Genomic DNA, 15981 nt, shown 5'->3' on the forward strand with positions numbered 1-15981 from the left:
CATCTGTATGAGCACATGAGTTTTGATTAGTCCTGATAGAAGAAAGCACAAGAACATTATAAAAATAAACGATAAATAGAGATATGGCCAGAGAATTTACCGATGACACCCCACTGCTCGCCAGCCGGTAGTACCAAGTCTAGATCACCACGGAAATCCATACTAGCATATGGATACTCGGAAAAAACCATATCCTGACGATTGAACCACTCAAAGAAGGTATCAAAAAAGGAAAATTGGGACTGACCAGCATAAGCGGCCATAAGGTCGACCCATCTCTGCATCTGTGGCTCAGTCGGTGGAGGTAAACCAAGTGAAACATACTGCGGCTGCATCAGCGGGATCTTTTCCAAGGCAAAAGCGGTCAAAATAGAACCATATCCAAAGTTCTTCAATCTTCCGTTTTTCACCTTGGTCAGTTGTTCTTTCATCATAGAGAGTACTGCATCACACCAGTTGAACACCTTTGGTTCAAGGCATTCCAGGGCATACTGCATATAAGACCTGTTGGCCACATGAAGAGCCGCACTACCAGCTAGTCTAGCAAAAGTGAATAGAATGGTCCTTAGGGACCTGTCAGTGACATCTCGGATATTGATCTTGCCATCCTTAATCGGCTGAGATCCCTCTCTGCAATACCTGCGAATGTAATCTCTCATAGATTCACCCCCACAGGCCGAACCTGATAATGAGATAGGGGCACCACGCCTCGATAAGCCAGTCAAAAAATAGATGTCCACGACAGTCAAGGGGATGGACTTGCCCCTAATCTGCAACACCTGGCTGGTAGGATCCCATGCATTGAGAAAATATTGCAACAAGTTGATTTGTTGCCTCATGCTAGAGATGTGGAAAAAATTGAACATGCCACAGTTGCGCAGTGCATTACCGTAACAGGATCATGTAGAGCAAGCATGTCCTCTTCTTCATGCTCACGTTCTCGCCATGGAACAGGCATTTTGCTCCAATGAATCTCTGAAAACAAACAAGAGAAGAGTCAGGATCCTGATTTGGTGAAAAACAGGCAAAATTTTCCATGAAAAACTATGCACAAATTTCCCTTCTTACGCCCATCGCACCCCTAGCAGTGTTCTGGGTGGGATGCATGCTGACTGGCCAATGGACAAGCCAACATGCATCGCACCTTTCGATATAGAATAGGTGCAATGGAGTGAGGGCGAGTTTTTAAAAACCCAGAGGCTCAGAAAAACCAGAAAACATGCTCAGAATTCAAAAAGGAAAGAATGAAACTGAAGAGCTCAGGTGTAGCTCCTACCTGGTCCAGATAGTGCCAAGAATCGTCCAGAGAATCTCCCGAAATCAGCTAGTGAAAATCAAGGGAGAAAACACCTCCAAAGCTCCAACAAACCAAAGTTCAAATGAAATGGTAAAATGAGAGGTAAAAACCACTTAAAATTCAAGTAAAATATTAGTGTTTGACTCATTTTTCAAGCATATATTATTCGTTTGTAACTAGTTTGATGAATCATTTGAAGAGGCAGTACATCCTTTGAAGGAAAAAAGTTGTCAATGGTAAAATCAATGTAATAAATGACCATTATATCGAGCATTTTTAACGCAGAATTCAAGCTCGTTAAAAAATAAACATAAGCAATGAGCAAACGTTCCCCTAGAGTTTAAACTCATTAAGAAATGAACAAATTTCCAGTAAATAACTGTCGTGAATGTATTATCATCAGCCTTTGAAGCCTTGGTCGTGTTCTCATCATCACCTCCACTCTGTATTGGCCGATCATTCACCTCCATTTGATTGTTTACCCTTTTGAGGAACAGCTGCAAAGAGTGATCCTGTTAGCCATCCTTGTGACACTGCCATGATTGGAAAATTCCAAACATTACCTGGAATTAGTTGCTACCCGAATTTATCACTCGTTCCTCGAAAAATGAGTCTCCTTTAAGCTCTTTTCATCTGACTCGTAAAATATGAAAAGATTGTCGAGCAATTGGCCTCTCCATCTCGTTAAAGTGACCAGAAGTGCTATCCCTCCTTTAGATTTTAATCTTTTTGGACCTGCGGGATTATTACACAAAAAGATTGAGTGCTTGTTTTGTTTGGCTCGTTAAAATTACCGAAAATTCATCCCTTTTGTATTGTTTTATACTTTTTCAGACTCAAGGGATTATATGACAAAAAAGGATTATTGGAGTTTTCTTTACGTCCCTTTACATACTCTCTAAAATTGAAAAGGACTGAGTTATCTTTGTCGTTAAACTCATTAAAACCGAATAGCGACAAACATGTCCATACCGACAAGAACGAGTTTCACTATCGCTAGGCTCATTAAAACATAGAGATGGGTTTGCCCGAAGGGAAAATTATAGGACAAGCATATGTTATCCTCCTCGAGCTTGACAAAAATAAAGAGGTATTGGTCAGCAATGACTGGGGAAAAATTGGGAAGAAAACTTGAAGAAACTTTATTGGTAGCAAGTCGCTCTTAAACATGACAATTTCACTCCACATCTGAGTCGGGTTGGGTTGTTCCATTCACTGGTCATATCACCATTGGTCCATCTCACCATCCATATTTGGGATTAACGCTACCAATCCATCATGTCAGTCTTGCCGATATGTTCAAGAGAAGTCACTCAGAGAATTCACCTGTGTCTCATCCACTGCAATACATTTACGCTCCATTCTTTCGTGACCGCCACCCTGAACCTTATATCATCATATCGTTTTCACCTCCATTAAAATCATTTTCTCCATTCTGTGTCATTGATGTGGGATTCAATAAGGCCCTCCTATGACGGATTGCTTCTTGTCGACATCAACTCATTATCCAGGAAGTTGATCTAGGAACAACCCTTTCAGTACTTTGAAGCTTGCATGCCTCAATGCCAAGTTTCTCACTTCCGGCGACATGTTTACATCAATGGCCTTCGACCGAAAGATTTTGCATGGTGTTCGATGCCAAGTCCCTTATTCACACTACGTGAATTGTACTGTAGTACCTTGAGGGTCATCATCATTATCGGTGATCCCTCTTGCGCCTGTTAACATCTTACATCATTGGCTGGTAATCAGGTGATGTCTTTCCATGTTCAACTCCAGAACATCTCTCACATGGATCGACTTGTACTTTGAGTGAAGATCGAACAAGATTGAAGACCCCAGATCTAGTTTCATCCATCTGGGCTGTGATATATATTTAGGAAAATAAAGACATCAAATGTACATCATTACTGCACAGATAATCATCCAACCTAAGGGATGATGGCTCTACCAGAATCATCAGTCTACACACTGACGATTGTCTATCTTATGTACATGAAAATGAATTTATAAAGCTAAGCATGGGAATGCCCGCCTCAGCTAGATCATGAAAATATTATGAAGATAATGTACTGTATTGTATCTTATTACAGGTCGCCTTCCAGCTCGAAAAAACTTCAGATCCTCATGATAAAGCATTTCACCCGACCTCAAAAAGATTAACGACCTCATGCTTTAGGGGGAAACTGTTATAGACATTTTAGGGCACTGCAACCCCAATCATAAATGTCCATAAACCAAGGGCTCTTAATTCCCTAAAAGTGTTGTTCCAACCCCTAAAAGAACAAGGTCAGCTGATTACATCATCTCCCAGAAGTTCTCCATGAAAAACTACTGAGAACTGGTCAAAACTGGACCATCTCACCTGCTCCATGGTCAAAGTGCGCTGCATCCCACCTAAATGCACATAGGAGGTGCGATGCATACTGAAAAGCCCTTCTATGGGGTGCGATGGGCAAGAGTGGACAAATGGCAGAGTCAATCTGCAAGGTGGAGGATCATGGAATCTTCGATAAACTTCTCCTGTGATACTTGCCTCTCTGCATTCACCCAGGGATGAGTAAGAGATCATCAATCTCCAAGTGGAATCAAGAACTATCAGAGAAAGGACACTAATCAAATCTCAAAAGCTGACTCACCCCCCTTGCAAACATCTATATATGGATCTCTCATCCTGGAGATCCAGAGAATGGAATTTTGTATCTTGTAAGGAAGTGTTGCTGGTTTCTTGGTGTAACATCATAGTGTTGGGTGATCTAAGCTTTTCATGAGGTGAAGAAGGGCTTTCTTGCTGAGAGGATGATGCTGGGTCAGAACAATTGATTGTAATCCTCTTTGCTATTCTTGATTCTTAATAAAGCTATTCAAGTTTTCCTCCACATTCTTGTATGATTGATGATATATGCATTTGTGTGGTCAATATATATCTGGTCCTATATTTTTTATAATAGTAGATCTCTGTTCCTGGATAGTGTTATGTTGCTTTGATTCTACAAGTTCTCTTTGAAGCTGGGTAGATGAGGAAACGAGTGGCAAAGATCTATCAAAAGCAATGAATTTTCAGTAGTTTTAACGAGCCGAACAAAACAAGCACTTGATCTTTTTGTGTAATAATCCCTCAGGTCCAAAAAGATTAAAATCTAAAGGAGGGATAGCACTTCTGGTCACTTTAACGAGCTGGAGAGGCCAATTGCTCGGGAATCTTTTCATATTTTACGAGTCAGATGAAAAGAGCTTAAAGGAGACTCGTTTTTCGAGGAACGAGTGATAAATTCAGGTAGCAACTAATTCCAGGTAAGTTTTGGAATTTTCCAATCATGGCAGTGTCACAAGGATGGCTAACAGGATCACTCTTCGCAGCTATTCCTCAAAAGGGTAAAAAATCAAGTGGAGGTGAATGATCGGCCAATACAGAGTGTAGGTGATGATGAGAACACGACCAAGGCTTCAAAGGTTGATGATAATACATTCACGATGGTTATTTACCAGAAATTGGTTCATTTTTTAATGAGCTTAAACTCTGGGGGAACATTTTCTCATTGCTTACATTTATTTTTTAGCGATCTTGAATTCCGCGTTAAAACTACTCGATATAATGGTCATTGATTACTTTGATTTCACCATTGACAACTTTGTTCCTTCAAAGGTTGTACTGCCTCTTCAATTGCTTCATCAAACTAGTTAGAAACAAATAATATATGCTTGAAAAATGAGTCAAACACTAATATTTTACTTGAATTGCGTGAAAGGTAATTTAAAAGTGGTTTTTACCTCTCATTTTACCATTTCATTTGAACTTTGGTTTGTTGGAGCTTTGGAGGTGTTTTCCCCCTTGATTTTCACTAGCTGATTTTGGGAGATTCTGTGGACGATTCTTGGTGCCGTCTGGACCAGGTAGGAGCTACACCTGAGCTCTTCAATTTCATTCTTTCCTTTTTGAATTTTGAGCATGTTTTCTGGTTTTTCTGAGCCTCTGGGGTTTGAAAAAATCGCCTTGGCTCCATCGCACCTCTTCTATATCGAAAGGTGCGATGCATGCTGGCTTGGCCATTTGCCAGCCAGCATGCATCCCACCCAGAACACTGCTGGGGGTGCGATGGGTGCAAGGAGGGAAATTTGTGCACAGTTTTTCATGGAAATTTTTGCCTGTTTTTCACCAAATCAAGATGTTGAATCTTCTTTTGTTTTTTTTCAGAGATTCATTGGAGCAAAATTCCTATTACATGGCGAGAACATGAGCATGAAGAAGAGGACATGCTTGCTCTACATGATCCGGTTACCGTAAATGCACTGCGGAACTGTGGCCTGTTCAAATTTTTCCACATCTCTAGCATGAGGCAACAAATCAACTTGTTGCAATATTTTCTCGATGCATGGGATCCTCCTAGCCAGGTGTTCTAGATTAGGGGCAATTCCATCCCCTTGACTATCGTGGACATCTATTTTTTGACCCACTTATCGAGGCGTGGTGCCCCTATCTCATTATCAGGTTCGGCCTGTGGGGGTGAATCTGTGAGAGATTACATTCGCAGGTATTGCAGAGAGGGATCTCAGCTGAGTAAGGATGGCAAGATCAATATCCAAGATGTCACTGACAGGTCCCTAAAGACCATTCTGTTCACTTTTTCTAGACTGGCTGGTAGTGCGGCTCTTCATGTGGCCAACAGGTCTTATATGTAGTATGCCCTGGAATGCCTTGAACCAAAGGTGTTCAACTAGTGTGATGCAGTACTCTCTGTGATGAAAGAACAACTGTCCAAGGTGAAAAACGGAAGATTGAAGAACTTTGGATATGGTTCTATTTTGACCGTTGTTGCCTTGGAAAATATCCCGCTGATGGAGCCGCAGTATGTTTCACTTGGTTTACCTCCACCGACTGAGCCACAGATGCAGAGATGGGTCGACCTTATGGCCAGAAATGCTGGTCATTCCCAGGTTTCCTTTTCTGATACCTTCTTCGAGTGTTTCAATCGTCAGGAGATGGTTTTTTCCGAGTATCCATATGATGGTATGGATTTTCGAGGTGATCCGGACTTGGTACTGCCAGCTGGCGAGCAGTGGGGTGTCATCGGTAAATTCTCTGACCATATCTCTGTTTATCGTTTCTTTTTGTAATGTTATTGTGCTTTCTTCTATCAGGACTAATCAAAACTCATTTGCTCATGCAGATGTTGGACCAGTTTGGCCAGTAGTATGCTTGAGAGTGCCAGCAGCCACTCTAGCAGGAGAGGCTGTGGGAAGGGCTGTCCTTCACGACCTTAATGTGGCTGAGACTCTTTCAGAATTGCAAGATCAGGTCGAAGGCCTCACTCTTGGTATTCTGGATGTGAGGACCGATGAGCTGCCTCTGAGGTTGCAGCGACATACTACTAGCATGCCGAGTCGATGGACTAGGCTTTTACGCATGATTGCACAGGTGGTGACTTGTTATCACCAGCATCATTAGACTAGGGTGCCCCCTAGCGTTTTGAGTTTTGGGTCATCTAACCAATTTTTGTCTTGGTTACCGAACATTATGTGTAAACCATAAACAATTATATATATATATATATATATATATATATATATATATTTCATTTTCGGGGCTTTATTTTGGTTAAGTTACATGACCCTGATGCAAATATTGATGAAATGATTCTTTTTATAAATGTTGCAAATGTCTATCTAACACATAATTTGCCAATGAGTCTGCTAATGTGTTTAAGTTTTTGGAAATATGATGATATTGAATAAAATCAAATTTCCTTTCCAAAATCTTGACCCTTAGTAACATGCGATAGATAGATGGATTTCGAATGGAGTAGATACCAGTGAGTTGTAGTATGACGAGTTGGGAGTTTAGCCTGACGACAAGTCGGCGTATGCCATGTGTGATGGCATGAGAGAGGAGTTCTATCAACGCGCTATATTCAGCGATTTTATTTGTTGACTGACCAATACATACCCCTCTGAAACCTACTAACTCGTCGCTCCGATCAAAAATGGCCCAGGCTACAGAAGATAGGTTCCGCGAACTACGACTTTCTCCATCGGCATATCCAACAAAATATTCCAATAGGTTCGAAATCTGTGACAAATGTAAAAAGTGGATTACTTGACCAAAACAATTACCCTTAGCGAAAACAAAAATGTAACAAAAGCATAGGGGTGACTACACTGAATCATGCGTAGTAACGCTTAAGGTACAACCCGTTACAGGGTTGCGCCAGTGGAATCCCGTCATAATCCATTAACTAGTAGGACCCTTTTCCTAATACACGCTTAACAATATAGGGGCCCATCCACAAAGACTTGAATTTACCTGCTCCCAATTTATCGGATTCTTGGTCGTAAAGTAAGACCAAGTCACCTTCTGAGAAGACACGAGGTTTGAAATTCTTGTCCAGCTGCGCTTTGACTCATTTCTTATGGGCTTCGTTAGCCAAAGCAGTGTCACGACGACTTTCATCCAATTGGATTAGTTCCAAGAAACGAGCCTCCTCTTCTGAAGTTCCGGGGAGAAGGTCGACTACAAGTTTGAGGGACGAGATTTCACATTGAACTGGTAAGATTGCTTTTAGGCCATACACCAGTTGAAAGGGTGTAAACCCAGTTGCATTCCTTATCGATGTTCAGTATGCCCACAAGGCTGAGTATAGGATGAGGTTCCAACTCCTTTTGTGGACTCCAATCATCCTTTGCAGCATCTGCTTCATGACTTTGTTGATTGCTTCAACTTGTCCATTGGCCTGCGGGTAATATGGAGTAGAGCTGTCATGGGACAACCCCAATTTGGCAGCCAATTCGACCATCATGTGATTGCGAAAATGCGAACCATGATCTGTGACTATGGCCTGTGGAACACCGAATCTGGTGACTACATGATTGAAAAAGAAAAGGGCAGCTGTTTCACCGGTGTTGTTAAATTTAGGCATCACCTCGGCTCATTTGGTAAAATAGTCTACTACGACTACGATATACCCATGCCCCCTGGTCGAGGTGGGGTTACATGTCATGAAATCTATGCCCCATTTGGCGAATGGCCCAACATCAACTATTGGCTGTAGGGGTGCGGGTGGTCTTCTGGTTTTGCTCTCGAAAATTTGACATGCATGGCAACTTCTGACTGCAATTATGCAATCTTTGAACATTGTTGGCTAGAATTATCCTGCTCATAAAAATTTTGGGCCGTAGCTTAACGATCATGTAGTCTTTTGATTGGTATCGAATACTTTTTTGTTCTGAGCGATAGGTATTAGACCTATCTTTTTGGGTTTGGAGATAGATGATTATATCTCCATACCACGGATTTCTTGAAGATATCAGAAACAAAGACTCATCCACGATGGTTTCTTCGGATGTTTCATCATTGGACGATGATGGGAGATCGCATAGTAATTCCGCGAAAACCAGGGATTTCTTTGATTTGGATTTTACAAATTCCAGATCAACCTCTTGAAGAATTTCTATCCATTTTGAATATTTTCCCCCCAACAACTGTCGTGACAATATATAAGTCCTGGGGTTACAATCTGACAAAATGGTAGTTTTTCGAAAGAGGACATAGTGTCGAAATCTTTGTATCACTTGAACAGCTGCGAGAGCCAGCTTTTCAACATAGGAATACTTGCTTTTTGTATCATTTAAGTTTCTACTCAAATAATATATGGGATGTTCAATTCCATTGTCTTCTTGTACTAAAACCATTGCGATGGTTGTATCCGCTGCAGCGAGATACAGGTTAAAGTCTTTTTGATAATCAAGAGCATACATTAATGATGCTTTCAATAGGGATTCCTTTAAAGCATCAAAGGAAGCTTGCGCGACCTGATCCCAGATGAAGGGTACTTCTTTTTTCAAAAGACGCGTATAACATTTAGCAAGTTCAGCATAATTTGGAATGAACCTCCTTAGAAAGTTTGCTTTCCCTTAGAGTTTCTGAATCTGAAGCAAATTTGAAGGTGGAGGCAAATTTATGATTGCCTGAACCTTACATGGGTTGAGACGGATCCTGTCCTTCGAGACTACAAAGCCAAGCAAACGACCGGAACTGACATAGAACACACATTTGTGTGGATTGAGTCGTATCTTGTAGTGTCAGCAACGTAGAAATATCGCTCTCAAATGTTGCGGATGATCGGTCCGCTTTCACGAATGAGCCGGAAGGTCATTGAGATATGGTTGAACGATGTTTTTGATGTCATGGAAGGCATAATTCATTTCCCTTTGAAATGTTGCCCCTGCGTTCTTTAAACCAAAGCGTAATTTGCGATATGCAAATGTGCCCCACGGACAAATAAATGCAGTCTTTGACTGGTCCTATGGGCAGATATTTATTTGATTATACCAGGAGAATCCATCCATAAATGAAAAGATTTCACATCTGGCGCATTCATCAATTATCTGGTCAATAAAGGGTGTAGGGTAGTTTTCTTTTGGACAAGCTTGATTTACATCCCTATAATCGACACACACCCTAATCATTCGTTGTTTTTTCATTAGAGGAACAATGTTCGATACCCAATTGGTTAGAGGAACCGGGTAAATAAAACCAGCATGGAGAATTTTCAACATCTACCTTAATGGTAGCGGCTTTCTTAGGGTGCACCTGCCATAGCCGTTGTTGTACTAGTTTGACATCTGGATACATCTTTATTTCTTGTTCAACTATACTCAAGTCAATGCCTGGCATTTCATCATATGACCAAGCAAGGACATCTCTGAATTCGTGAAAAAGAGCGTTATATATTTCCAGTTCTGAAGGAGAACAACATTTTCCAACATAAATATTCTCTACCACATCTGTTTTGGTTGAGATATTTATGGTGATAGTCTCTTTAATATTGGACAAGTTTCACTTGAAATCCACCGTGTTTACAGTATTGTATAGGAAATCAAAAACTGAAGGATGATGAAGGTCGTCAGGAGTATCTTCTTGACAATCCAGAAGATGGGAACGATGGTGATAATTTTCCCATGGCGCCCCATCAATTATCATTGACTGAATAATTCCTTCATCAATGTAATGCACTTGCGACCAAGGATCTGAAGGGGTGCCATATGCCTTAGACCTATCTATCCAAACGCTTGATGAGCGTTGATTAGGGTTTGCCTCCCATGCCAGGAACATTGATTGCTACAATATTTTTATTTGGCATGGAGGCAATATCCTCAGATGATCCATGCTAATATCAGTTTCTGAGATCTTTTGAATAGAAGATATCATATTGAAGGTTCCTACCATTGCCACTTCTGCCAGATTGATTGGAGGTGGGAGGGAAAAAGTCCCCATTAATATAGGGTCTTTTAGTATGCCTACTCCGATATTTTGAAGCGAATGGGAGCTTCCATGGATCATTGGAATGCTTCTCGTAACTTGGGAACTGTTGGGGAGAAAATTTTGTTGGTTGACAATTGTAATTCTTCCTTGAAAGGGAAATGCAATCTTCCTAAAGTAGGTCGACACAATGGCAGCCATAGCATATATCCAGGGCCTTCCCAGTAAGATGTTGTAATCGAGGTTTCCGTCGATTACTTCAACATCTATTTCTACCGTTTTCCCCCCCAGTTCAACTTGCAAGTTTCTTAAAATCCCATATGGGGTATATATTCATCCATCAAATGCTTTTAATGTCGTCGAAGATCGTGACAAGGTTGGAGATCCTAAAGTTTTCTAGCAACTCATCGACATAATACATGTAGATGCCCCCTCATCAATAATTGTTTGATGAACAATTTTGTTGAGGGCTTTCACTTGAAGGAGGAAAGCTAGGTGAGCTGGTAACTGAGGGTCATATCCTTTGTGATTAAAGGACACAAGATTAGAATCATTTGGGTCAATCCCACCTATTGCTGATAATAAAGCCTACTTTTGGGAGGGGCAATTTTGCAGTACCTCAAGTGTCGACATAGCAGATGGCGATTGCGCCAGATCTTCCACTATATTATAATGTTGTGTTGCTCTGGCATGAGGATTAAATGTCGACTTGTGTACTACTCCCTTTGACGGTTTTATTGTTAGCTCTGGAATGATGGGCGGCACAACTTCTGTGGAAGTTGTTGTCGAACTACTAGGTTGATCTTTATCCTTCTTGTTCGACAGTTGTGGATTCCTGTAAGATTTATTCCTTGTCGTTATCAAAGTATCATTTTGTTGTCTCGAAACTAACAACATTAGCACTTGGGATGAGGAAGCATTATCACTGGCAACCAGATTTGTTCTTGGATTTGGAAACGGATCAGTTAATACCGCCGAGGTTTTCGAATTCTTGAAGAATTTTCTAAGCTCAACTTTATATGGACACTCTTTTGTCCAATGATCCTCATCACATATAAGACATGGACGATTTGATTTCTTATCTCCAGAAGGGTTTGCAGAAGATTTTTCAGGTGATGATTCCTCCTGTTTCTTCTTCTTCCCTTTGTTTTTCTTCTTGCCTCCTGGTTGCTTGGTTTCTTTGCCTTTGTCAGTTGAGACAGCAATTACTTTCAAGGTGAGAAGTTCTTCTTTTTTATTTTGACTAGAAATCTTATGGGCCTTTTTATATGTAGTCTTTTTTTATTTCGTGTTTGTCATACCAATCACGCCATCGCCAGCATGAGAGTCATTGTTTGATTTAGGAGGAGGAGGAACGGAAAATTCCGGTCTGGGAGCGTCAGGGATTTTATCGTAGAGCATGCCAGACTGAGTATAAATCAAGTCTAAATATTGCACACCAGCAATAACTTGTTCTTTAGTGACGAGTCCTCCCTTTGCCACATCTTCTGTAATGGAAGGTAATAATGACTTAATAAACCATTCAGCTAAAAGTTGATCAGGAACATACGTTTTCACCATTCTACGATGACATTGCCACTCATGAATATGATCGGATATGTGAGTGGCCGTCGTTTGCTTGAAATTGGTAAGAAGTTTTGTTCCCGTTTTGTACCTTATGGGTAACTGAAAATGGGTTAAAAAGGTTGTGGCTAAGGTATTGAAGTTATCAAACGAAGCTCTAGGTAATTCGATATACCATTTTGCTGCCGGACCAGTTAACGTTCTCTGAAAAAGATGAAGCCTAATCGAATCATCAATTAGGGTGTTTAATGAACACCACAGATGAAATGTCATCACATGATTCAAAGGGTCTTCACCTTGATTCCCATTGAATTTAGGAATATTTGACAGAAGTTTATGCGGAATCGCTGGCCACCTAGGGGCATAAACAATTGGATCGTTTGTTAGCCAATTTAGATCCGGTAACTCTAAAGTTACCACGAAGGGTAACTGTTGATGCAAGTATGGCGAAGCATACCCAGGATAAGATGGAATTTCCTGAGTAGTTGGTCTTTGCATACCAGCATAATGCATTTGATGCTGGTAACTTTGGTAAGGTTGATGGGCATAACCATTATAGAATGGTTGATTTTGACCGTTTTGAATATATGGCTGCCCATTATTTGCAAAGATTTGTTGCTCAGATCCTTGGTATACTTGTTGGAATTGTGGTTGTTGATATTGCACCAGCCATGGTTGTGAAGCCATGTGCTGTTGTCCAATACTGGCTGTTTGACCAAGATGACGGGTAATTGTACCCGTTTGGGCCTTTGTCATTCCACTAGTTGGCAATTGTGGTTGAGTCACAGGAAGAAGAGGCTATTGCATTACAACCTGAGAAACTTGAGGTTGGCATACAACAGGCAACGCTTGTACCTACGACACTGTCACAATAGCTGGTGTAGTTGGTATATTTGACATAGGTAAACATTGTTGCATCGAGTATACAACTCTTGGTTGTTGAGGTAGTATTGGCACCCAACCGCTAGATGTAATTCCAGCATAACCTGAATTTTGTTGTGAACTCTCGTATGGTTGTCCTCCTGGAGGAGACAATGAAAGGGTATATTGCCCCCCATAGGGCAGTAATCCGGTACTTAAAGGAATGGTTTGCCCTTGAGGACCGGACTGCCCAAATTTACACCTTGAAGGATCAATTTTCTGAGACTCAACATAAGAGTTCCCAGATATTATTGCAGATGAACAAACGGGAATGGACCATACTGTCGAAATAGCCCCTGATTGGGCTCCATCTAGCAATTGAGAGCTAGTTGGGACAGATGGTATGCCGACGAACATTGTTGGAGTGACAACAAGAAGTTCTGCCGTTGCTGTGTCTGATGGCACAGTCCTAGATGTCGAAGGTTGTTCAGACATTTCTAGTCTATCCAAAAGATTTCCTAGCGATTCTACAGGAGCTTCCGATAATGGTAGACTAATTTCTGATGACGAAGGATATAGGGTGATCCTGACTCCAAATTGCGATGGAATACTAGATGGAGGATCCTCCACAATCTCTTCTATAACAATCAGACCAGGTGGAAGAGGTAGATCATCAGGTCCGTAAAATATTTCTGGTGCCGAAGAAGGTATAGAATTTGCAGCGACAGATGTTCGGGGAATAACACCTTCCAAATCAGCTGTAGATGGAGCTGGTTCAGTAATACAAGTGTTTACCTCCACACTAGGATTAGCTCTACTATCCTTTGGTGGCTGCAGAACTTCTTCTGTAAAGGAAGGGATACCAGAAATGTTTGGAGTAACTGGAGTCTTCGATGGTGTTAGAACACTTGTTCTAACTTTACCCCGAGATTTGGAACCGGTTAAATGAGTTTGCTTCGTCCGTAACAGTTTTGATTCTAGAGACAAAGACGGTTGACTCGTAAGCCTCCGTGAACGACGAGTTTTCAATTGACTTTCTTCCACGATTGCAGATTACTCAGCCAACTAAAAATCCGGGGAAATATGTTTCTGAATTAAATGAATTTTAGACGCTTTGACACAACTTGTTTTCTCAATTTTTAAGAGTCGAGAAAGAAAAAAGATGACTCTAGTCGCCTTCGATTTTTAATGAGCTTGAAGTGACAAGTGCTCAGATGGACCTTTTCCTTCAAGGAGTCTGAAAAGGAATCAAAGAGACTACTCTAAAACTCTAGAGAGAGGGATTACCAAACCAATTGCAAAACTGCAGAATACTTTTTACGGTACGACAGTCAATCTTCCCAAATGCTGTGTTTAGTGCATTGTGATCGATAGGGTGGTAGACACGGCTTCCTATGGATAAAGGATAAAGCCTATTGTGATTACCACTTGCTCGACCAAAATCCCTGAACTGTGCTGGAAACTGTGATCAAGAATTGGATCAAAAGTCTCGCACTGTACCATCACACCCTCTCTTCAAGGATATCAGTATGCATCGCACTTCCCATGTGTTGTTGGTGGGATGCATACTAGAATCCCTATTTAACAGGTGCACTGATCAGAAAGGGCTAATTTTGCCTTCAGACTTTGGTTTTTTCACTCTTTTCAGCTCTATTCAGGAGTTTTGCTGTCTGTAATTAGTATACCTCTGTTGGAAACCCCCTTCCTTGCCATTATTTTGCCTCCATTGTGCAAAGAACTGTAATTTTTTTTATGTATTGTGAGCCATTTTCAATTCTCTTTTACAAAGAAGTAGCGTAATTGAACTGTCGTTTCTTGATTTGGAAGTGTCGCAGGTGTCGTTTTCAGCCATAGAAGAGAATCTGATTGTTCTTGATAGTCGATTACACTGTTACTCTTGTATTTGATTTGAATTAAAAGTTTTCCAAGTGTCGAAAGGAAGTTTTCAATTCCAAATAACAAAGTGTCGTCATTGTCTTCATTTGTCTTGAAAAGAAACTTGTTAGTAATGTCGCTTTGAAAAATAATTCAGATTTGCACTTAGCTTTCTTTTTATCATTCACACATTAAGAAGGCTGAAAAATACATGCATGTGCATTTGCATTTAGAATGTGTGTTGGTTTGATTTAGGACAGTGCATATAGTGTGTGCTCTCTGCTCTATGTTGAAAGAATATCATCTCTCTTTCTTTAGTAGCTAGGATTTTCATTGCAAAAAGAAGATTAAACAATTTTTTATCATCGTAGATTGCATTTTAGGAATTGTATATCTACATCACGCGGTGAACCTGAAAGGAAAATTTCTTAAGCAAGATCAACTGTAAAATAAATTTAATGAATCTAAAATCACTTTGGAACCTAACGCACAACATTTAGAAATCTAGGCTAGAGACGTATTCTGGCGTCGTAAAGCTTGGTAACTGTTGTTTTCATTGCTAGTTGGGTGATTCCTCCACATTGAGAGGATAAGTTCTAGTACAGACTTGTGCTCCCACGCACCGTCGAGTTTTCATTTCATGCTTGGGGTTGTAGTGCCCAAAAATGTCTATAACAACTTACCGCTCTCGAAGCTTCTATATCATGAAGCTTCTCATCTCCTTTGGGAAAATTGTTGGAAATAATACTGAGAGGGGGGGGTGAATCAGTATTATCAAATTCTTATCAATCTATCTTCCTTATTTATACTTTGAATAATTCTTCAAATATTGATCATTACTTTGTATGTCAGTATCATAAAATAATGAGCAGGAACAAGAAAATAAAATAGTCACACAAAAGAACACCAGATATAAGGTGGAAACCCAATGTGGGTGAAAACCACCTGCTACAATATGTCTCTATCTTCTTTCAATTAGAAACTCCTTTTACAATGATTTTGTACTGGTGCAGTCCTTTACCAGTACGCAGGCTACAACCTGCAGAGAGCTACAACCCTCTCTCGTTCTCCAACTTCTCTTGGAAGGGAGCTACAACCCCCTTAGCTCTTGTACTAGCCAAGATACTAG

This window comes from Pinus tabuliformis, chromosome 7 (assembly GCF_031772625.1).
Source record: "Pinus tabuliformis cultivar Carrire ecotype Pingquan chromosome 7, CPIR1, whole genome shotgun sequence".
NCBI lineage: Eukaryota > Viridiplantae > Streptophyta > Pinopsida > Pinales > Pinaceae > Pinus > Pinus tabuliformis.